At 45.2% G+C, this 21430-nt stretch overlaps 8 non-coding genes and 1 pseudogene across 8 annotated transcripts; all 9 read left to right on the forward strand.

Annotated features, from left to right (window-relative positions):
- Positions 1–4227: 4227 nt before the first annotated feature.
- LOC142485531 (U2 spliceosomal RNA) lies at positions 4228–4414 on the forward strand. The gene has a single exon (XR_012798561.1). It is a non-coding gene; the product is annotated as a U2 spliceosomal RNA (small nuclear RNA).
- Positions 4415–10583: 6169 nt separating this feature from the next.
- Positions 10584–10761, forward strand: LOC142485525 (U2 spliceosomal RNA; annotated as a pseudogene).
- Positions 10762–11584: 823 nt separating this feature from the next.
- On the forward strand, positions 11585–11775 carry LOC142485460 (U2 spliceosomal RNA). Its single transcript, XR_012798503.1, has one exon. It is a non-coding gene; the product is annotated as a U2 spliceosomal RNA (small nuclear RNA).
- Positions 11776–12598: 823 nt separating this feature from the next.
- LOC142485462 (U2 spliceosomal RNA) lies at positions 12599–12789 on the forward strand. The gene has a single exon (XR_012798505.1). It is a non-coding gene; the product is annotated as a U2 spliceosomal RNA (small nuclear RNA).
- Positions 12790–13612: 823 nt separating this feature from the next.
- LOC142485463 (U2 spliceosomal RNA) lies at positions 13613–13803 on the forward strand. The gene has a single exon (XR_012798506.1). It is a non-coding gene; the product is annotated as a U2 spliceosomal RNA (small nuclear RNA).
- Positions 13804–14626: 823 nt separating this feature from the next.
- Positions 14627–14817, forward strand: LOC142485464 (U2 spliceosomal RNA). The gene has a single exon (XR_012798507.1). It is a non-coding gene; the product is annotated as a U2 spliceosomal RNA (small nuclear RNA).
- Positions 14818–18112: 3295 nt separating this feature from the next.
- On the forward strand, positions 18113–18307 carry LOC142485536 (U2 spliceosomal RNA). The gene has a single exon (XR_012798565.1). It is a non-coding gene; the product is annotated as a U2 spliceosomal RNA (small nuclear RNA).
- Positions 18308–19614: 1307 nt separating this feature from the next.
- Positions 19615–19805, forward strand: LOC142485539 (U2 spliceosomal RNA). Its single transcript, XR_012798566.1, has one exon. It is a non-coding gene; the product is annotated as a U2 spliceosomal RNA (small nuclear RNA).
- Positions 19806–20628: 823 nt separating this feature from the next.
- Positions 20629–20819, forward strand: LOC142485465 (U2 spliceosomal RNA). The gene has a single exon (XR_012798508.1). It is a non-coding gene; the product is annotated as a U2 spliceosomal RNA (small nuclear RNA).
- The last annotated feature ends 611 nt before the right edge of the window (positions 20820–21430 follow it).

Genomic DNA, 21430 nt, shown 5'->3' on the forward strand with positions numbered 1-21430 from the left:
AGTTCGTGGAGGAGGGGGAGCTGAAAACTTTCAGTACAGAGGAGATGATGGGAGACTTTCCAAGCCCGGTGAGTTCTATAGGAGACGGAAGTGAAGGAGGGACATCAAGTCCTAGAGCTTCAATGGAGGGATGGAGTCCCAGTGAAGAAGGGAATGGGGGAGTGTCAATAAGCCCAGGAGATCCAAAAGAGGGATGTAGTGGTGTGATTACAGAGGGGGAAGCACCATATAGAGACTTATTGCTTTTGTCCCCAGGGAGCATGCCATATGTGGAGGATGATGCAGTAGTGCAGTTGCAGGAGACAACTGGGTATGCTATCTAGGGAGAGGGTAGTGATGTTTGTTTTCTGCAACATAAATGTCTATCATAGTTGTTTCCCTGAATGTAAGGAGTATCAGAGCACCTGCAAGAAGAGCAATGATATTAGAGTACGTGGCTAAACAAAAAAGTGACATAATTTGCTTACAAGAGTGTGCAATAAATGATATACCACCTAAAACGGAATGGAAATTTGGGGAAGCTGTGTGGTCTGGGTGTCATGAGAACAGGAATAGTGGGGTAGGAGTGTTAGTTAGGAATAGGGAGATTAGTGTGATTAAAAATATAGTTATTGAACCCGGAAGATTGCAATGTGTTTGGTTGGGATGGAGGGGGATGAAACTGCGCATTTTTAATATATATGCTTCACCTGTAAAAAAGTTAAGAGAAGAGCTTTTTGAAATGCTTCAAATGTTTCTACCAGGGAGGGAGCCAACAATAGTTGCTGGAGATTTTAACTGTGCTTTGGAAAAGAGTGATAGAGTAGGTGGGGCTGAAGAACAGAGGCCTGATGGGACGAGGAATCTCCTCAAAAATATAATAAAGGATTATGGGTTAGTAGACGCTGGGAAAAAGGGGGGGAGAAGCACAACAGTGTACACGTGGTACAGTGATAAAGGAGAGGTCCGTTCGAGAATTGATTTGATACTCCTTTCAAAGGGGATGAAGATGAGAGAATGGAAGGTGATGAAAGTAGTTTTTTCAGATCATGTGTGTATAAAGTGTAGAGTGGACGTGGAAGGGATAGTTGAATATGGCAAAGGATATTGGAAACTAAACGTGGCCCTGATGGAAAACGTAATTTGTAAAAAACAGTTTGAAAGTCTGTATGCGAGAATGAAGGCGAGGATGAGAGAATTCAGGGATGTGGTGGATTGGTGGGAGTGGTTTAAAAAAGAAACTAAAGTGTTCTTTATAAAGAAAGGGTGTGAACAGGCTAGGAAGGTAGAAGAAGAATTTACAGCACTTTATTTAAGAAAGCAATTTTTGCTTAAATTAAGAAAAATGGGGTGGGATGTGGACAATGAGTTGGAGAAAGGGAGGAAAGATGTAAGAAGGCTAATTGAAAAAAAAGGTAAAAGGATCATACACGCCGCAAGAGTGGAAAAGATAGAACAAGATGAGAAGTGTACACCCTATTTTTTTAAAAAAGTTTTTTCGGAAAAAACTATAATGGGTCCAGTGTTAGATAGTAATGAGGGAGAAGTATATGGGACAGTGGAGATAGTGAAGGAAGTGGAGAAATACTATGGAATACTATTTGAGGAAAAATTCAGAGACAAAGGAATGGAGAAAGAACTATTAGAAAGAACACAATGTAAATTGGAGGTGGAAGAACAACACTTCTTGGGAAGGGACTTAAGTGAAATGGAAGTAGAGGAAGGAGTACGAAGAGGGAAGAAGGGGAAGACACCAGGGAGTGATGGGCTCCCCTATGAATTTTACTGTGAGTATTGGGGGTTGATAGGACCAGAGATGGTAAGTGTATTTAAAGAAATTTGGAAAATGGGGAAGGTGCCGGCATCCTTTCGTGAAGGAATTATCACTTTAATTTATAAAAAAGGGGATAAACGAAACCTAAAGAACTGGCGCCCAATTACACTGCTTAATGTCGACTATAAGGTTTTTGCAAAAGTGATCATGGAAAGGATGAAAGGTGTCATTGAAAAGTTGGTGGATGAAGATCAGGTATGTGCAGTACCAGGCAGACAGATTGCTGAGAACTTGGGGTTGATAAGGGACTTGCTCTGGTATTGTAAAGAAAGGAACCAGCCAGTAGTAATAGCGAACATAGATTTTGAGAAGGCGTACGACAGGTTGGCCCATAGTTTTCTTTTTAAAGTACTGGGGAAGTTAGGAATTCCAGAGGGATTGCTAAGGCAAATTAGGAATTTATATGATGGGATTTTTAGTAGAGTTATGGTGAATGGATTCTTCACGGAAGAAATACAGATAAGATCAGGAGTGAGACAGGGGTGCCCCCTGTCTCCATTGGCTTTTATATGTGCCATGGAGCCACTATTAAACGAGATCAGGAGAGACAAGGTAGTGAGAGGGGTTGAAGTCCCAGGGAGTGGGGGTAGAAGTGTAAAGACACTGGGCTATATGGACGATTTAACGGTGGTCTGCACAACACAGGCAGCAATCAAGAGAGTGAAGTTCCATATAGAAAATTTTTGTGTTGCATCAGGGTTTAGAGTGAATTGGGATAAGAGCGTTTGTAAAGCTTTTGGTGACTGGAGAGATTTAGATAAGTGCGGGATCCCCGTTGAGATGCAGCAATTGAAAATCTTAGGAGTATGGTTTGACGAGGAGCTGAAGGGGGAGAGTAACTGGGAGCAGATAGGTGAAAGGATAAATAAAAAAATACAGTTCTGGTCCCTGAGGAAGTTATCAATGGAGGGGAAAGTCTTAATCACAAAAGCGGTTCTTGTACCTATTCTGTTATACATGGGAATGGTGTTCCCTCCGACAAGTAAATGGTTGAGGAAAATAACCAGATTTTTGTTTGTTTTTTTTTGGAGCTCAGAAAAGGAAAAACTAAGAAGACAAGTTGTGTATAAAGACAAAATGAAAGGGGGGAAGGGCCTGCCTGATATAGAGGTTAGTATAGAAGCAAAATATGCACATTTCTGCATAAATCTAGTTAATAATAAAAATAACAAAGCCGCATGCTTCTGTAGATATGAGGCGGGAGGCATGTTAAGGAGGTTGGGTTTGTTTAAAATTGATTTAAGGAAACCAGTCTGTTTTGTTACCCCAGTTTTTTATGAAAGAATACAAGGTTTCATAGAGAAATTTGGGTTGTTGGGGACAGAAAGAAAGTTGTGGGAAGATCATAGGAGAATTAAAAAATTAATAAGTAGTAAAGAGGTGAGTGAGGGGATAGGTGGATTGAGTGATAAACAAGTCGCCCAAGTGTGGAGAAGGGTGAGTCAAAAAGACCTAACTAACAACCAAAAAGATTTGGCTTGGATGACGGCACATAGTTGCCTTCCTGTAAAATATTTTCAAAAGAGGAGAGATCTGTCCAGATCTGAGGTGTGTCCAAGAGAAGGTTGTGGGGGGTCGGAAAACATAGCTCACCTCTTTTGGAACTGTAGATTTGTAAGAAAGGTGTGGCGAGGTTTGGGAAAACTTGTAACTGAAGTGACAGGGGTGGGGAAGTTACAATATAATACAATGATGTATGGGGAGAGTGGGGAGGATGGAAAACAGGAGAATGTGTTGTGGAAGATTGTGAATTGTGTGAAAGAATTGATGTGGGAAGTTAGAAATGTGCTAATTTATAAGAAAGAAGTGATAGGTGTGAATGAGTGTGTTAAGATGATATTGGGGAAAATGTATGTATATTACTTGATGGATGTTAAAAAATTGGGGAAGAAGGAAGGGGAAAAAATTTGGAAGGCCACAAAGTGGAGAAGTTTAATAAGTAAGGTATAGAAAGGTCAAGGGTTTGCAAGATGAAAATGTTCTATTTTAGTAACAAAGGGTGGTATTAAAAGTAGTTTTCTTTTTGATAGTATTAGGGAGTTTAAGGGAGAGAAGGAGTGCAAGGATGGAGCACAGCGAAAGATTGAGATGTGGAGGGACGGGAGAAAAGTATGCTTTTATCATATGGAAGAGAATATGAAGAGATAAAAGATATTTAATGAAGACACTAGGTGCCTTTAGGGTCCGTATGATGGAGTATCGGAGAGTAGAGGCGGGCCGATGCTCCCCTCCACGGGTGGATCGGTGGATGAAAAGCATACAGAAAGGGAAAAAAGGGGGTTTGTAAAGGGTTGAAATAAAAAAGTGTGTATAAAACATGTTGAAAGAATATGTTGTTGAATTGTATCATGTTTGGGGTGATTGTAATGTTGGGGTGGTTTTTTTGTTTTTCGAAAAGTAAAAATTGTATATTAAAAACTGTTCAATAAAAACATTTAAAAAGAAAAATCTGTTCTTATCAGTTTAATATCTGATACGTCCCCTATCTGGGGACCATATATTAAATGGATTTTTAGAACAGGGAGATGGAAGAAGAGCTTGCTCTGTCCACTCCACGCATTGACCTGGTATTGCAGTACCTCCAGGACCGGTGCACTTCCCTTTGGGGATATTTGGCTTGTATCAAAAAATAGAAACAAATGACTGTCTGACAGAAAAAAAACAAACATGCATTTTTGGCTCTTTCTTTTGCAAAGAAAGAAGAAGATGAAATGACGACAAAATAAAGCCTCCTTCTTTTTGCTGTGTCTTGTTTGCTCTTTTGCGTGGCTTCTTACTTTCTTTTCTTTTCAGCTCCTCCTCGCATGGAGCAGGAGTGCCGCCTGCTGCCTAGCCTAATTCAGTCCGAACGAGCAGATGCCTAAGAAACTCCTGTTGAAGCTGTATCCAAATAGCCTGCATAGCAAACACTGCAGCAGCAAGCAGCAAGCAGCAAGCAGCAAATGCCTTGACTTGCTGGCTTCTTGTCACAATGGCTGGCTGGCTGAAATGACCTGAACTGAAAAGCCCAGCCACTGGCTGCTTGCATGCTTGCTGCCTGAGTTTCATGGCAGCCCGGACGAGTCGGCTAGCAGAGAAAAAGTGGGCGGTTCCTATGCAAATAAGCAGACGAAGCCTGGTGCCGGAAAAAGAACTGGAAGCATGTGCCTTTTTGGCTGTTTGCTGGCCATGCGGGCCCCCCAGCAGTGTGTGCGGCTGCTTTTCTTTACTCCATAGAAAGTCTTTGGCTTTTGCATCCGTCGTCGTCGTCGCCGCCGCTGCTGCATAGACTCCCCGGGGCTGTGTCGGGAGGAGCGGAGGGACTGGAGGCAGGCCTGCTGGGGGAGGAGGCGAGCGGGCAGCCAGCGGCTCCCTCTGCCCTTCTCCCTAAAGCGTAGCGCCCCTGGCCGTCGGGCGGCGCTCAGGCGGGGGCCCATTTCTGGTTATCGCTTCTCGGCCTTTTGGCTCAGATCAAGTGTCTGGGTCAGGGGTCAGCGAGGAAGAGCGGTAGCCCTCTCGGCCTTGTGGCATCGGTTGGAAGACCTTAAGCCACATGTAGCTATAGGGGGGGTGAGCTTTTTTGAGCAGCGGGGAGCGATCGCCCCATAGCCTTGGGCTATCTTTGGTACGAGGAGGAGGCGTAGCGGACTGAAGATGGAAGAAGGTGCTTTTTCGTCGGCTTCGGCGCGACTATGGAATACAATACGCTTTATGGTGGAAGAGGAGCAGAGAGGTACGAAAGACCTGCGTTTTATTATAAAAGATATTTTCGAAGATCTGCTGGAACTCCCTTATAAGGAAGAGATATTATGTCTACAGGATTTTCCCCGAAAGGGAACTTACGATGTAACCTTCATGCGGGAGGAGAGATGCATGCATGCTTATCAGCAGTGTAAGGAAAAAAAGGAAGATCCCAGACTAAATGGGATAACTGTGTCACTCCTGTTTAAAAAAGAGGCGGAGAGAAAAAACATTGTAGTACATATGTACAACCCGCACGTTAAAGATGGAGAAATTGTGGCATTTCTGAGCCAATATTGTAAGGCGGTTAAATACATTAAAAAAGTATATAATGAACATGAACTTTGGAATGGAAAAAGGGTTTTTTCAGGGATGTTGATCCCGGAGGATGGATCATTTGGCGACTTAAAGCACCCCCCTGCGGTATTTGCAATCGGAAGAAATAAAGGGTTCCTATTCTATTCTGGGATGCCGGATTTTTGTAGGAATTGCAATAAGCATGGACATGACCAGAACAATTGCGGAAATAAAAAAACCTGCAGGAATTGTGGAAAAGAAGATCATGAAACCAAAGACTGCAGAGAGAAAACTTGTAACTTCTGTGGAAGTAAAGACCATCTGTACAGAGAATGCAACAAAAGGTCGTATGCAAATATGGCCAGGAAGATGGTGCCGGCCCAGCAGGAGAGATTCAATGAAAAGAATATGAGGCCGGTAACCGAGGTGATTGTAGAGTTGGAGGAAAAAAGGATACAGAAAGAAAAAGAGACGGAGGAAAAGAGGAAAAGAGAAGAGGCAGCAGAACCCGAGGAGTTGGGAGTGAAAAGGAGCTCCAAGTCGGAAGGAGAGAGATCGGATACGGGGCAGGGTACGGAGACAGAGTGGTCAGAAGTGGAAAATAGGAGGAGAGGCACAGCTTCAAAACCACAACGGGCAAAAGAGTGCAAAAGGATGAAGAGAGAGGAAAGGGTGCCAGAAAGTACAACACATCAAATAGAAGAGCATGGGGTGTCCACTTCAAATAAGTTTCAGCCCTTAATCGGACTAACAGAGCAAGGAGAAGAAGTAATCATTGATGGTGAGCCAGTGTCATATAGGTCGCAAAGTGAGATAATGTTGGGGTCCTTGTCAGAAGACTCAGAGCAGGAGGAGAGAACATTACCTGTCTCTGTGGCTTTAGAGACTCAGCCGGTTTCAGAAGCAGATGAAATGGACACGGCTGCTGGGCCAGATAAGTAAAAACTATCCTTTTTTTTGAAAGATGGCAGGTTACAAAGTAAAGACTGGAAATAAAGGTAACCTGGCCATGGGAATTAAAATTGTGTCATTGAATGTAAGGAGTATTAAGAGCTGCTATAGGAGGGCAGCTCTATGTGATTATTTAAAGACATTAGATGCGGATATACTATTCTTACAAGAATGTGGGATACCGGCAGAAGGTGATTATGTAAAATATGAGAATAGCTGGAAAGAGGGGCCATCTAACTGGTCAGGGAGTAATCAAAATAAAGCAGCAGGAGTAGCTATTTTATTTAGAGGGAATGAAGTGGAGATTAGAAGTGTGGAGGAAGTGATTGCAGGACGATTGCTGGTTGTGAATGTCTGTATGAATGGTGTGAATATGAAATGTATAAATGTGTATGCGTCACCAGATAAGAATGAAAGGTATGAATTATTGGAAGTGATGGAGATGTATGTTCTGGGAATTGAGCCAGTGATAGTGGCTGGTGATTTTAACTGTGATATGACAGAGAAGCATCAAGCAGGAAATAAGAGGGATAAAACGATAAATAAACTGAAGAATTGTATGATGGATATGGAGATGAAAGATGCTTGGATAGAAAGTGGGGAAACTGGGGAAGACTATACGTGGAGGAATAAAAAAGGGGAATCAAGATTAGATTACATTTTTGTGAATAAAAGTGTGGAGATAGAAGGGGCTTCCTTGGAATCAAACATATTTTCAGATCATAGAACCCTGAGATGTGACTGTGCAATAACAACTGAGAGGAAGATAAAGAAGGGGTCATGGAAATTGAACGTGGCATTATTGGAGGATAGGAATATACAGAACTTGTTCAAAGATTGTTATAGTAAGTGGAAAAAAATAGGAAATTATAATAAAAATATATTATTATGGTGGGAAGAGGTAAAGATTAAAATTAAAGAATTTTTTAGAAAACAAGGGTATGAGAAAGCAAAAAGAGAAAGAGAATTTTATAAAGAATTGCAACAAAAAGAACAGATGTTGTATAAATTAAGATCAATTGGAATAGAAGTGGATAAGGAATTTGAAATTTTAAGAAGAGAGACGAAGAAAATAATAAAGGAAAGGGGAAGGAGGATAATATATAGGGCTCACGTTGAGAACATGGAAGAAGATGAAAAATGTTCTCGCTTCTTTTTTAAAAAAATAGTGGGAAAAAGAGAGGTGATGGAAAAATTGGAGGGGAAAGATAAAATAGAGGGAATGTTAGGGGAGGCTCAGGAATTTTATAGTGAGCTGTTCAAAAAAAAGAGAATAGATAAAGATCTGGAAGAATTCTTTTTAGAGAATTTGGAAGAACAATTGCAGGGAAAGGATAAAGAAGATCTATCAAGGGAAATAAGTCAAAAAGAAATTTATGGAATAATTAAAAGTTTGGCGACCGGGAAAACCCCAGGGAATGATGGGATAGGGATAGAGTTTTATGTGACTTTTTGGGAGGTGCTAAAAGGAGACTTCCAGAGAATCATACAAGAGTGTGTGATAGCAACAGAACTGCCTTTTTCATGGAGAAAGGGGGTAATAAAATTGATATATAAGAAAGGAGAAAAGGATAAAATTAAAAATTGGCGGCCGATTACACTGTTAAATACGGATTATAAAATCTTAGCAAAAATCATAGCAAATAGGCTAAAAAAAGTAATTGGGTCGGTTATAAGCACAGAACAGGTATGTGGAATACCGGGAAGAAGCATTACAGACAATCTTAGCATCATTCGTGATGCGGTATGGTATACTATTGATAGGGGGCAGGGCGCAGCCATGGTATCAATAGATTTTGAGAAAGCATATGATAGGGTGAATCACCAGTTTTTATTTAAAGTTTTGGAGAGACTGGGGATACCAGGAGAGGTGAGAAGGTGGATAAAAATTTTATATAAAGGAAGTGTAAGTGAAGTGATAATTAATGGCTATAATACAAGATTAGTGAAGATTGAGTCAGGAGTGAAACAGGGGTGTCCCTTGTCACCGTTATTATTTATATGTGCTATAGAGCCTTTATTACGAGGGATAAAAAAAGACAAGGTAATAAGAGGAATTCCTGTGCCAGGGGCAAATGGAGCGCAGATAAAAATGGTGGGGTACATGGATGACATAACGTTGTTATGTGAAAACCCAGTATCAATAAATAGGGGAATAAGAATTATTAAGTGGTTTTGTGAAGCTTCTGGCTTTAAAATTAATGTGGAGAAATCAGAGGGTATGGTAATAGGTAGGTGGAAGTACCAATTAAAGGCAGAGATTCCTTTACAGAAGGAAAAATTAAAAATCTTAGGAGTCTGGTTCTCAAATGATTTAAAGGGAGAAGAGAATTGGGAAGAGGTAAGAGAGAAGATAAAAAAGAAAATTTTGACATGGTCCTTAAGGAAATTAACACTGGAAGGGAAGATAATGGTGATAAAACAGGTTTTGTTGCCCATTTTATTGCATGTTGGAATGGTATATTTGCCGGAAGGGAATTCCTTAAAGAAAGTTGTAAGAGAGATCTTTTATTTTCTATGGGGGTCAAAAATGGAGAGGTTAAGGAGGGAAGAAATGATGAAACAAAAAAAGAATGGGGGGAAAGGTTTTCCTGATGTAAAGATGTATTTGGAGATTAAATTTTTCTCGTATTGTATAAAGAAGTCTCGTCTGAGTTGCATGACTGGATGTTTCCTTAGATATATTCTGGGTTTTTTGTTGAAAAGGTATAAATGGGTAGAAATAAATAATACTAAACCAATGTTAATAACACAGGCACCGGTGTTTGTACAAATAGAGAAAATAATAAGGAGATATGAGCTAAAAGAAATAGAAATAGGTTTCTTAATAGATCAAAAGAAATTAACAAGAATATTACAAGAAAAGGAGGTGATGACTGGAATTTATAATTTAAATGATATAGAATCAAGAAAAGTATGGGGAAATTTAAGTTATTATAAATTAATGAATAGTCAAAAAGATCTGGGGTGGGAGGCAGCACGGGACTGCCTCACGACTAGGGAATTTCAGCATAGAAGGGGATTAGTAGGAAGAGCTAAATGTCCGAGACAAAGATGTGGGGGAGATGAAACACCGTTACATGTTTTTTGGAATTGTGCGTTTTCTTTAAAAGTATGGAAACAAGCAGGACCATTATTTAAAAAAATAGGGGGTCTGAAGAGAGTAGACCACGAAGTGGTTCTGTATGGCAGGATGGCATGCAGCTCAGACAGACACCAAAAGCAAATATGGCTGATGGTTAGCTGTATAAAAGAAGCACTGTGGAAATGTAGAAATATAGCTTTGTCAAAAAGAGAAGAATTGACTGTTAATGATTGTATAAAAATAGCTTTGAGTTATATGTACAGGTATTATATAAGAAGTCAGGGAGAGATAGGAGAAGAAGAGGCAAGAAAAATATGGCAAGTAGAAAGGTGGAATACTATTGTTGTATAAGTGAAATGTAAATAGATAAAAAAGGATGGAATAGGGTAGAATGTAGGATAAATATAGGAATGGGAAATATGCTTTTACATTAAGGAAAAGAAGTAGTAGAATGGAAATTTGAGTAGTAGCACTAGGTGCGATGTACGGGTCCTTAATGTGGAGTACGGGAGAGAAGAGGTGGGCCTGTGCTCCACTCTGCAGCTCTTTAGCTGCGGAGTAAAAGCATAGGAGGTTATTCGTATTTATAGATATGAACAATTTTTATTACAAAGATGGAATGTTACAATGGATGTATGATGTAATTTTTTTGGTGTTTTTTTTTTGGTTTGTTGTTTTTCAAAAAGTAACATTGTAAAACTAAGAAGATGTAAATAAAAATCATTTAAAACAAAAAAAAAAATCTGTTCTTATCAGTTTAATATCTGATACGTCCCCTATCTGGGGACCATATATTAAATGGATTTTTAGAACAGGGAGATGGAAGAAGAGCTTGCTCTGTCCACTCCACGCATTGACCTGGTATTGCAGTACCTCCAGGACCGGTGCACTTCCCTTTGGGGATATTTGGCTTGTATCAAAAAATAGAAACAAATGACTGTCTGACAGAAAAAAAACAAACATGCATTTTTGGCTCTTTCTTTTGCAAAGAAAGAAGAAGATGAAATGACGACAAAATAAAGCCTCCTTCTTTTTGCTGTGTCTTGTTTGCTCTTTTGCGTGGCTTCTTACTTTCTTTTCTTTTCAGCTCCTCCTCGCATGGAGCAGGAGTGCCGCCTGCTGCCTAGCCTAATTCAGTCCGAACGAGCAGATGCCTAAGAAACTCCTGTTGAAGCTGTATCCAAATAGCCTGCATAGCAAACACTGCAGCAGCAAGCAGCAAGCAGCAAGCAGCAAATGCCTTGACTTGCTGGCTTCTTGTCACAATGGCTGGCTGGCTGAAATGACCTGAACTGAAAAGCCCAGCCACTGGCTGCTTGCATGCTTGCTGCCTGAGTTTCATGGCAGCCCGGACGAGTCGGCTAGCAGAGAAAAAGTGGGCGGTTCCTATGCAAATAAGCAGACGAAGCCTGGTGCCGGAAAAAGAACTGGAAGCATGTGCCTTTTTGGCTGTTTGCTGGCCATGCGGGCCCCCCAGCAGTGTGTGCGGCTGCTTTTCTTTACTCCATAGAAAGTCTTTGGCTTTTGCATCCGTCGTCGTCGTCGCCGCCGCTGCTGCATAGACTCCCCGGGGCTGTGTCGGGAGGAGCGGAGGGACTGGAGGCAGGCCTGCTGGGGGAGGAGGCGAGCGGGCAGCCAGCGGCTCCCTCTGCCCTTCTCCCTAAAGCGTAGCGCCCCTGGCCGTCGGGCGGCGCTCAGGCGGGGGCCCATTTCTGGTTATCGCTTCTCGGCCTTTTGGCTAAGATCAAGTGTAGTATCTGTTCTTATCAGTTTAATATCTGATACGTCCCCTATCTGGGGACCATATATTAAATGGATTTTTAGAACAGGGAGATGGAAGAAGAGCTTGCTCTGTCCACTCCACGCATTGACCTGGTATTGCAGTACCTCCAGGACCGGTGCACTTCCCTTTGGGGATATTTGGCTTGTATCAAAAAATAGAAACAAATGACTGTCTGACAGAAAAAAAACAAACATGCATTTTTGGCTCTTTCTTTTGCAAAGAAAGAAGAAGATGAAATGACGACAAAATAAAGCCTCCTTCTTTTTGCTGTGTCTTGTTTGCTCTTTTGCGTGGCTTCTTACTTTCTTTTCTTTTCAGCTCCTCCTCGCATGGAGCAGGAGTGCCGCCTGCTGCCTAGCCTAATTCAGTCCGAACGAGCAGATGCCTAAGAAACTCCTGTTGAAGCTGTATCCAAATAGCCTGCATAGCAAACACTGCAGCAGCAAGCAGCAAGCAGCAAGCAGCAAATGCCTTGACTTGCTGGCTTCTTGTCACAATGGCTGGCTGGCTGAAATGACCTGAACTGAAAAGCCCAGCCACTGGCTGCTTGCATGCTTGCTGCCTGAGTTTCATGGCAGCCCGGACGAGTCGGCTAGCAGAGAAAAAGTGGGCGGTTCCTATGCAAATAAGCAGACGAAGCCTGGTGCCGGAAAAAGAACTGGAAGCATGTGCCTTTTTGGCTGTTTGCTGGCCATGCGGGCCCCCCAGCAGTGTGTGCGGCTGCTTTTCTTTACTCCATAGAAAGTCTTTGGCTTTTGCATCCGTCGTCGTCGTCGCCGCCGCTGCTGCATAGACTCCCCGGGGCTGTGTCGGGAGGAGCGGAGGGACTGGAGGCAGGCCTGCTGGGGGAGGAGGCGAGCGGGCAGCCAGCGGCTCCCTCTGCCCTTCTCCCTAAAGCGTAGCGCCCCTGGCCGTCGGGCGGCGCTCAGGCGGGGGCCCATTTCTGGTTATCGCTTCTCGGCCTTTTGGCTAAGATCAAGTGTAGTATCTGTTCTTATCAGTTTAATATCTGATACGTCCCCTATCTGGGGACCATATATTAAATGGATTTTTAGAACAGGGAGATGGAAGAAGAGCTTGCTCTGTCCACTCCACGCATTGACCTGGTATTGCAGTACCTCCAGGACCGGTGCACTTCCCTTTGGGGATATTTGGCTTGTATCAAAAAATAGAAACAAATGACTGTCTGACAGAAAAAAAACAAACATGCATTTTTGGCTCTTTCTTTTGCAAAGAAAGAAGAAGATGAAATGACGACAAAATAAAGCCTCCTTCTTTTTGCTGTGTCTTGTTTGCTCTTTTGCGTGGCTTCTTACTTTCTTTTCTTTTCAGCTCCTCCTCGCATGGAGCAGGAGTGCCGCCTGCTGCCTAGCCTAATTCAGTCCGAACGAGCAGATGCCTAAGAAACTCCTGTTGAAGCTGTATCCAAATAGCCTGCATAGCAAACACTGCAGCAGCAAGCAGCAAGCAGCAAGCAGCAAATGCCTTGACTTGCTGGCTTCTTGTCACAATGGCTGGCTGGCTGAAATGACCTGAACTGAAAAGCCCAGCCACTGGCTGCTTGCATGCTTGCTGCCTGAGTTTCATGGCAGCCCGGACGAGTCGGCTAGCAGAGAAAAAGTGGGCGGTTCCTATGCAAATAAGCAGACGAAGCCTGGTGCCGGAAAAAGAACTGGAAGCATGTGCCTTTTTGGCTGTTTGCTGGCCATGCGGGCCCCCCAGCAGTGTGTGCGGCTGCTTTTCTTTACTCCATAGAAAGTCTTTGGCTTTTGCATCCGTCGTCGTCGTCGCCGCCGCTGCTGCATAGACTCCCCGGGGCTGTGTCGGGAGGAGCGGAGGGACTGGAGGCAGGCCTGCTGGGGGAGGAGGCGAGCGGGCAGCCAGCGGCTCCCTCTGCCCTTCTCCCTAAAGCGTAGCGCCCCTGGCCGTCGGGCGGCGCTCAGGCGGGGGCCCATTTCTGGTTATCGCTTCTCGGCCTTTTGGCTAAGATCAAGTGTAGTATCTGTTCTTATCAGTTTAATATCTGATACGTCCCCTATCTGGGGACCATATATTAAATGGATTTTTAGAACAGGGAGATGGAAGAAGAGCTTGCTCTGTCCACTCCACGCATTGACCTGGTATTGCAGTACCTCCAGGACCGGTGCACTTCCCTTTGGGGATATTTGGCTTGTATCAAAAAATAGAAACAAATGACTGTCTGACAGAAAAAAAACAAACATGCATTTTTGGCTCTTTCTTTTGCAAAGAAAGAAGAAGATGAAATGACGACAAAATAAAGCCTCCTTCTTTTTGCTGTGTCTTGTTTGCTCTTTTGCGTGGCTTCTTACTTTCTTTTCTTTTCAGCTCCTCCTCGCATGGAGCAGGAGTGCCGCCTGCTGCCTAGCCTAATTCAGTCCGAACGAGCAGATGCCTAAGAAACTCCTGTTGAAGCTGTATCCAAATAGCCTGCATAGCAAACACTGCAGCAGCAAGCAGCAAGCAGCAAGCAGCAAATGCCTTGACTTGCTGGCTTCTTGTCACAATGGCTGGCTGGCTGAAATGACCTGAACTGAAAAGCCCAGCCACTGGCTGCTTGCATGCTTGCTGCCTGAGTTTCATGGCAGCCCGGACGAGTCGGCTAGCAGAGAAAAAGTGGGCGGTTCCTATGCAAATAAGCAGACGAAGCCTGGTGCCGGAAAAAGAACTGGAAGCATGTGCCTTTTTGGCTGTTTGCTGGCCATGCGGGCCCCCCAGCAGTGTGTGCGGCTGCTTTTCTTTACTCCATAGAAAGTCTTTGGCTTTTGCATCCGTCGTCGTCGTCGCCGCCGCTGCTGCATAGACTCCCCGGGGCTGTGTCGGGAGGAGCGGAGGGACTGGAGGCAGGCCTGCTGGGGGAGGAGGCGAGCGGGCAGCCAGCGGCTCCCTCTGCCCTTCTCCCTAAAGCGTAGCGCCCCTGGCCGTCGGGCGGCGCTCAGGCGGGGGCCCATTTCTGGTTATCGCTTCTCGGCCTTTTGGCTAAGATCAAGTGTAGTATCTGTTCTTATCAGTTTAATATCTGATACGTCCCCTATCTGGGGACCATATATTAAATGGATTTTTAGAACAGGGAGATGGAAGAAGAGCTTGCTCTGTCCACTCCACGCATTGACCTGGTATTGCAGTACCTCCAGGACCGGTGCACTTCCCTTTGGGGATATTTGGCTTGTATCAAAAAATAGAAACAAATGACTGTCTGACAGAAAAAAAACAAACATGCATTTTTGGCTCTTTCTTTTGCAAAGAAAGAAGAAGATGAAATGACGACAAAATAAAGCCTCCTTCTTTTTGCTGTGTCTTGTTTGCTCTTTTGCGTGGCTTCTTACTTTCTTTTCTTTTCAGCTCCTCCTCGCATGGAGCAGGAGTGCCGCCTGCTGCCTAGCCTAATTCAGTCCGAACGAGCAGATGCCTAAGAAACTCCTGTTGAAGCTGTATCCAAATAGCCTGCATAGCAAACACTGCAGCAGCAAGCAGCAAGCAGCAAGCAGCAAATGCCTTGACTTGCTGGCTTCTTGTCACAATGGCTGGCTGGCTGAAATGACCTGAACTGAAAAGCCCAGCCACTGGCTGCTTGCATGCTTGCTGCCTGAGTTTCATGGCAGCCCGGACGAGTCGGCTAGCAGAGAAAAAGTGGGCGGTTCCTATGCAAATAAGCAGACGAAGCCTGGTGCCGGAAAAAGAACTGGAAGCATGTGCCTTTTTGGCTGTTTGCTGGCCATGCGGGCCCCCCAGCAGTGTGTGCGGCTGCTTTTCTTTACTCCATAGAAAGTCTTTGGCTTTTGCATCCGTCGTCGTCGTCGCCGCCGCTGCTGCATAGACTCCCCGGGGCTGTGTCGGGAGGAGCGGAGGGACTGGAGGCAGGCCTGCTGGGGGAGGAGGCGAGCGGGCAGCCAGCGGCTCCCTCTGCCCTTCTCCCTAAAGCGTAGCGCCCCTGGCCGTCGGGCGGCGCTCAGGCGGGGGCCCATTTCTGGTTATCGCTTCTCGGCCTTTTGGCTAAGACCAAGTGTCGAAGTCAGAGGGCCAGCAGGGATAGTGCCTCCTCGGCCTTGCGGCATCGGCCCCTCTGGGGTCTTAAGCCGTATTGCAGCTATTGGGGAGGTACAACATCCTGTGCGTTCCAGAGGGCGAACACGAGACAGAGTGTGAGGGGCCGGCACCTTTGCCTTGCAGCATCGCTCTTATGAGCTTAAGCTGCATGCTGCTTTTGGGGTGCCGCACCTGAACCTCGAGAAAGCGAGGACAAGGACGATGGCTGCGGGAGCGAGCCTAAGGAACACCTTACGATTTCAGGTCGTGGAGGAGGAGAGAGGACGAGTGGGACTGTCGTGCTTTGTGGAGAAGGTGCTGGGAGAAATCGCTGGTCTGAGTGGAGTGAAAATCTACTGCCTTCAAGATTTCCCTAGACAAGGAATTTTCGATCTAACGCTGGTGGGAGAAAGCGATTGCCTAAATGTCTACCAGAAGTGTAAAGATGCAGCGAACGACCCAAGGATGAGAGGGATTACCGTAGAACCCAGTTACATGATGGGTGAAAGATCAGTGGTAGTCCATATGTACAACCCGTATGTACAGACGGCGGATATTATCCTTTTCTTAAGAAGGTACTGCACGGCGGTTAAAGGAGGAGTGGAAATGAAGAACTCCTATAATATGTACAATGGGAAAAGGCGCTTTTGGGTGCATTTTAAGCCGGACCTTTCCAGTACGGGGGGAGTGTTACACCCACCATCGAGTTTCAGTATTGGTGGCAATAGGGGGTTTCTTTTTTACCCGGGACAACCCACCTACTGTAGAAACTGTTCTCAGTACGGACATACTAAGGACGAATGTGAGAAAACGGGGATAGTGTGCCGGAATTGCGGGGAGGAGGGGCACACAGCAGCACACTGTAGCGTCCCGAAGAAGTGTGATCTGTGTGGAGAAAGTGGACATTTATACCGCCAGTGTTCAAAAAGGAGGTCCTACGCCCAGACGACCAGAGGTGGGTTTGAAACTGGGCAGGAAGGACGAGAGAAAGAAGCCCAGGAAAAAAGAGAGGAAGATATTTTCTTGGACTCTGTGGCTCAAAGTTTTGGTGGGGAAAAGAAGGAAGGAGGAGATTTTGATCAGGATGTGGATAAGGGTGGGGAAGCAGGGTCTGTGAATACGCCTGCCCCAAACTGGGGGGAAAGTATGGATTTTCATGATACACAGGGGGGAGAGGGGATGCCTTGTGAAGAAAAGGAGGAGGGAATGGAGGTTACAGTGGGGGAAAAGAAGCCCCAAAAACGTAAAAATGAACAGGAAGCAGAAAGGAAGGAGGGCCAAGGGGGAGAGAAGAGAGAGGGGCCTAGAGAGAAAGTAGAGAGGGTGGTGAAGATAGGGAGGGAACAGATAGGAGAAGTACCACATAGGAGTGCTTTATTGGAGAAAATGGATGAGTTCCAGAGCGCAGTAGGGGAAGTAGATTTTTGGGTAGACATTTTTAGGAAGCAACATGTAGGAAGTACAGAGCTACAAATTATAAAGAGATTAGATGAAGTAATGCACCAGAGGAAAAACATCACAAAAGAGAAATATGAGGAAATGAAAAAAGAGAATATACATTTGGTGGAGGTAAAAGAGGGCAGAGCAGTCCTCAAGGAAAGAGAGGAGGAAAGGGAATATGTAGGAGAACTGGAGGATGTTAGCGAGGAGGAGAAAGTACAAGATCTAGTTGTGGAGGAGACCCCGGAAAGCATCATGCCAAGGGAGAAAGAGCGTGGTGATTCTGAGGGGTATCCTAGTGTTCCGGAAACTAAAACACTGGAAGTAGCGAGAAGTAGTGGGAGTGATTGGGGACCGATCTCCTCGTCAGAAAGTGAAGGGGGAGGGAAGGAAACAAGTATGCCAGAACGGAAAGTGGGGGGGACAAGTAGGAGTGAGAGTGAAGGAGGAGCAGTATCAACGGTGGAGAGTGGTGACGGTGAATCACAAAAGAGAGGTGGTAAGAGTGAGAGTTCATCCTCCCAAAAAAATCAGGGAATGGGTCAAATACAGGGGAAAGGAAAAGTCCAGAGGAAAATAAGCAGAACTAGTGAAGAAGATATAGCAAAGGAAGCAGCTGAAAAGGAAAGAATCTATCTTGAGAAGAAAAAAGCAAGAGTGAAAGAACACGAGATAAACAATAGACTAGAACTCCAAAGACTTTTACTAGTGTGGGATAATGCAGATGAGAAATCAAATTTAGAAATAATAGAGAAAAATATACAATCAATTGAAGCAGGTTTAAAAATAAAACCAGGGTCCTCAATTAGTGCTCGGAAAAAAAGAGATGTATAGAAATGTTTAAAATTTGAATGGTTTAGAACATAAAATGATAGAGTTTACGTTGATATGTTTTCTATTTTAGAAGAGATATATTCCAAAATGTTATATATGTTCTTGAAAAGTTTTAAATGTTGTAAAATAAATTATGCACAAATAAACAACTTTAAAACAAAAAAAAAAAAAAAAAAAAAAAAAAAAATCTGTTCTTATCAGTTTAATATCTGATACGTCCCCTATCTGGGGACCATATATTAAATGGATTTTTAGAACAGGGAGATGGAAGAAGAGCTTGCTCTGTCCACTCCACGCATTGACCTGGTATTGCAGTACCTCCAGGACCGGTGCACTTCCCTTTGGGGATATTTGGCTTGTATCAAAAAATAGAAACAAATGACTGTCTGACAGAAAAAAAACAAACATGCATTTTTGGCTCTTTCTTTTGCAAAGAAAGAAGAAGATGAAATGACGACAAAATAAAGCCTCCTTCTTTTTGCTGTGTCTTGTTTGCTCTTTTGCGTGGCTTCTTACTTTCTTTTCTTTTCAGCTCCTCCTCGCATGGAGCAGGAGTGCCGCCTGCTGCCTAGCCTAATTCAGTCCGAACGAGCAGATGCCTAAGAAACTCCTGTTGAAGCTGTATCCAAATAGCCTGCATAGCAAACACTGCAGCAGCAAGCAGCAAGCAGCAAGCAGCAAATGCCTTGACTTGCTGGCTTCTTGTCACAATGGCTGGCTGGCTGAAATGACCTGAACTGAAAAGCCCAGCCACTGGCTGCTTGCATGCTTGCTGCCTGAGTTTCATGGCAGCCCGGACGAGTCGGCTAGCAGAGAAAAAGTGGGCGGTTCCTATGCAAATAAGCAGACGAAGCCTGGTGCCGGAAAAAGAACTGGAAGCATGTGCCTTTTTGGCTGTTTGCTGGCCATGCGGGCCCCCCAGCAGTGTGTGCGGCTGCTTTTCTTTACTCCATAGAAAGTCTTTGGCTTTTGCATCCGTCGTCGTCGTCGCCGCCGCTGCTGCATAGACTCCCCGGGGCTGTGTCGGGAGGAGCGGAGGGACTGGAGGCAGGCCTGCTGGGGGAGGAGGCGAGCGGGCAGCCAGCGGCTCCCTCTGCCCTTCTCCCTAAAGCGTAGCGCCCCTGGCCGTCGGGCGGCGCTCAGGCGGGGGCCCATTTCTGGTTATCGCTTCTCGGCCTTTTGGCTAAGATCAAGCGAGATGAGTGCTCCTCTCGACCTGCACAGCTATGACCAAATGCAGTACTATCCTACATGGGCTCCAGTAGGAAAGGTCTGTGGCAAGCATTTGGCCCTCTAGCTAGTTGAGAGGTGGTGTCCAGGCCCAGGACCACAGAACCCCTGAGCCTTCGGGCTAAGGGGGGATGGCATTCGAACAACCAGCCCTTCGGGGCTGGGGTGCACCCGCACAACCCTCGAAAGAGGGGATATGATGTGAACTCCCCTGCGGGCCTCGGGCCAGAGGGAGGAAGAGACGGATGTCCTGAATCCTAACGGAGGAAGGCATCAATGTCCCTGGAGACCTAGGCTTTCGGGCTGAAACCTCCAGGGAAACTGGGCACCAAGGGCGGGTCTGACTTCGGTTGGACAGTCCAAGGGCAAGCTCCCTATCCACTGAAGTGGACTGGGATCCGATGAGCGAGAGGGTGGACCCTCTCGGGAGGAAAAAAAAAAAAAAAAAAAAAAAATCTGTTCTTATCAGTTTAATATCTGATACGTCCCCTATCTGGGGACCATATATTAAATGGATTTTTAGAACAGGGAGATGGAAGAAGAGCTTGCTCTGTCCACTCCACGCATTGACCTGGTATTGCAGTACCTCCAGGACCGGTGCACTTCCCTTTGGGGATATTTGGCTTGTATCAAAAAATAGAAACAAATGACTGTCTGACAGAAAAAAAACAAACATGCATTTTTGGCTCTTTCTTTTGCAAAGAAAGAAGAAGATGAAATGACGACAAAATAAAGCCTCCTTCTTTTTGCTGTGTCTTGTTTGCTCTTTTGCGTGGCTTCTTACTTTCTTTTCTTTTCAGCTCCTCCTCGCATGGAGCAGGAGTGCCGCCTGCTGCCTAGCCTAATTCAGTCCGAACGAGCAGATGCCTAAGAAACTCCTGTTGAAGCTGTATCCAAATAGCCTGCATAGCAAACACTGCAGCAGCAAGCAGCAAGCAGCAAGCAGCAAATGCCTTGACTTGCTGGCTTCTTGTCACAATGGCTGGCTGGCTGAAATGACCTGAACTGAAAAGCCCAGCCACTGGCTGCTTGCATGCTTGCTGCCTGAGTTTCATGGCAGCCCGGACGAGTCGGCTAGCAGAGAAAAAGTGGGCGGTTCCTATGCAAATAAGCAGACGAAGCCTGGTGCCGGAAAAAGAACTGGAAGCATGTGCCTTTTTGGCTGTTTGCTGGCCATGCGGGCCCCCCAGCAGTGTGTGCGGCTGCTTTTCTTTACTCCATAGAAAGTCTTTGGCTTTTGCATCCGTCGTCGTCGTCGCCGCCGCTGCTGCATAGACTCCCCGGGGCTGTGTCGGGAGGAGCGGAGGGACTGGAGGCAGGCCTGCTGGGGGAGGAGGCGAGCGGGCAGCCAGCGGCTCCCTCTGCCCTTCTCCCTAAAGCGTAGCGCCCCTGGCCGTCGGGCGGCGCTCAGGCGGGGGCCCATTTCTGGTTATCGCTTCTCGGCCTTTTGGCTAAGATCAAGTGTAGTATCTGTTCTTATCAGTTTAATATCTGATACGTCCCCTATCTGGGGACCATATATTAAATGGATTTTTAGAACAGGGAGATGGAAGAAGAGCTTGCTCTGTCCACTCCACGCATTGACCTGGTATTGCAGTACCTCCAGGACCGGTGCACTTCCCTTTGGGGATATTTGGCTTGTATCAAAAAATAGAAACAAATGACTGTCTGACAGAAAAAAAACAAACATGCATTTTTGGCTCTTTCTTTTGCAAAGAAAGAAGAAGATGAAATGACGACAAAATAAAGCCTCCTTCTTTTTGCTGTGTCTTGTTTGCTCTTTTGCGTGGCTTCTTACTTTCTTTTCTTTTCAGCTCCTCCTCGCATGGAGCAGGAGTGCCGCCTGCTGCCTAGCCTAATTCAGTCCGAACGAGCAGATGCCTAAGAAACTCCTGTTGAAGCTGTATCCAAATAGCCTGCATAGCAAACACTGCAGCAGCAAGCAGCAAGCAGCAAGCAGCAAATGCCTTGACTTGCTGGCTTCTTGTCACAATGGCTGGCTGGCTGAAATGACCTGAACTGAAAAGCCCAGCCACTGGCTGCTTGCATGCTTGCTGCCTGAGTTTCATGGCAGCCCGGACGAGTCGGCTAGCAGAGAAAAAGTGGGCGGTTCCTATGCAAATAAGCAGACGAAGCCTGGTGCCGGAAAAAGAACTGGAAGCATGTGCCTTTTTGGCTGTTTGCTGGCCATGCGGGCCCCCCAGCAGTGTGTGCGGCTGCTTTTCTTTACTCC

This window comes from Ascaphus truei, unplaced genomic scaffold (assembly GCF_040206685.1).
Source record: "Ascaphus truei isolate aAscTru1 unplaced genomic scaffold, aAscTru1.hap1 HAP1_SCAFFOLD_605, whole genome shotgun sequence".
Taxonomy (NCBI): Eukaryota; Metazoa; Chordata; class Amphibia; order Anura; family Ascaphidae; genus Ascaphus; species Ascaphus truei.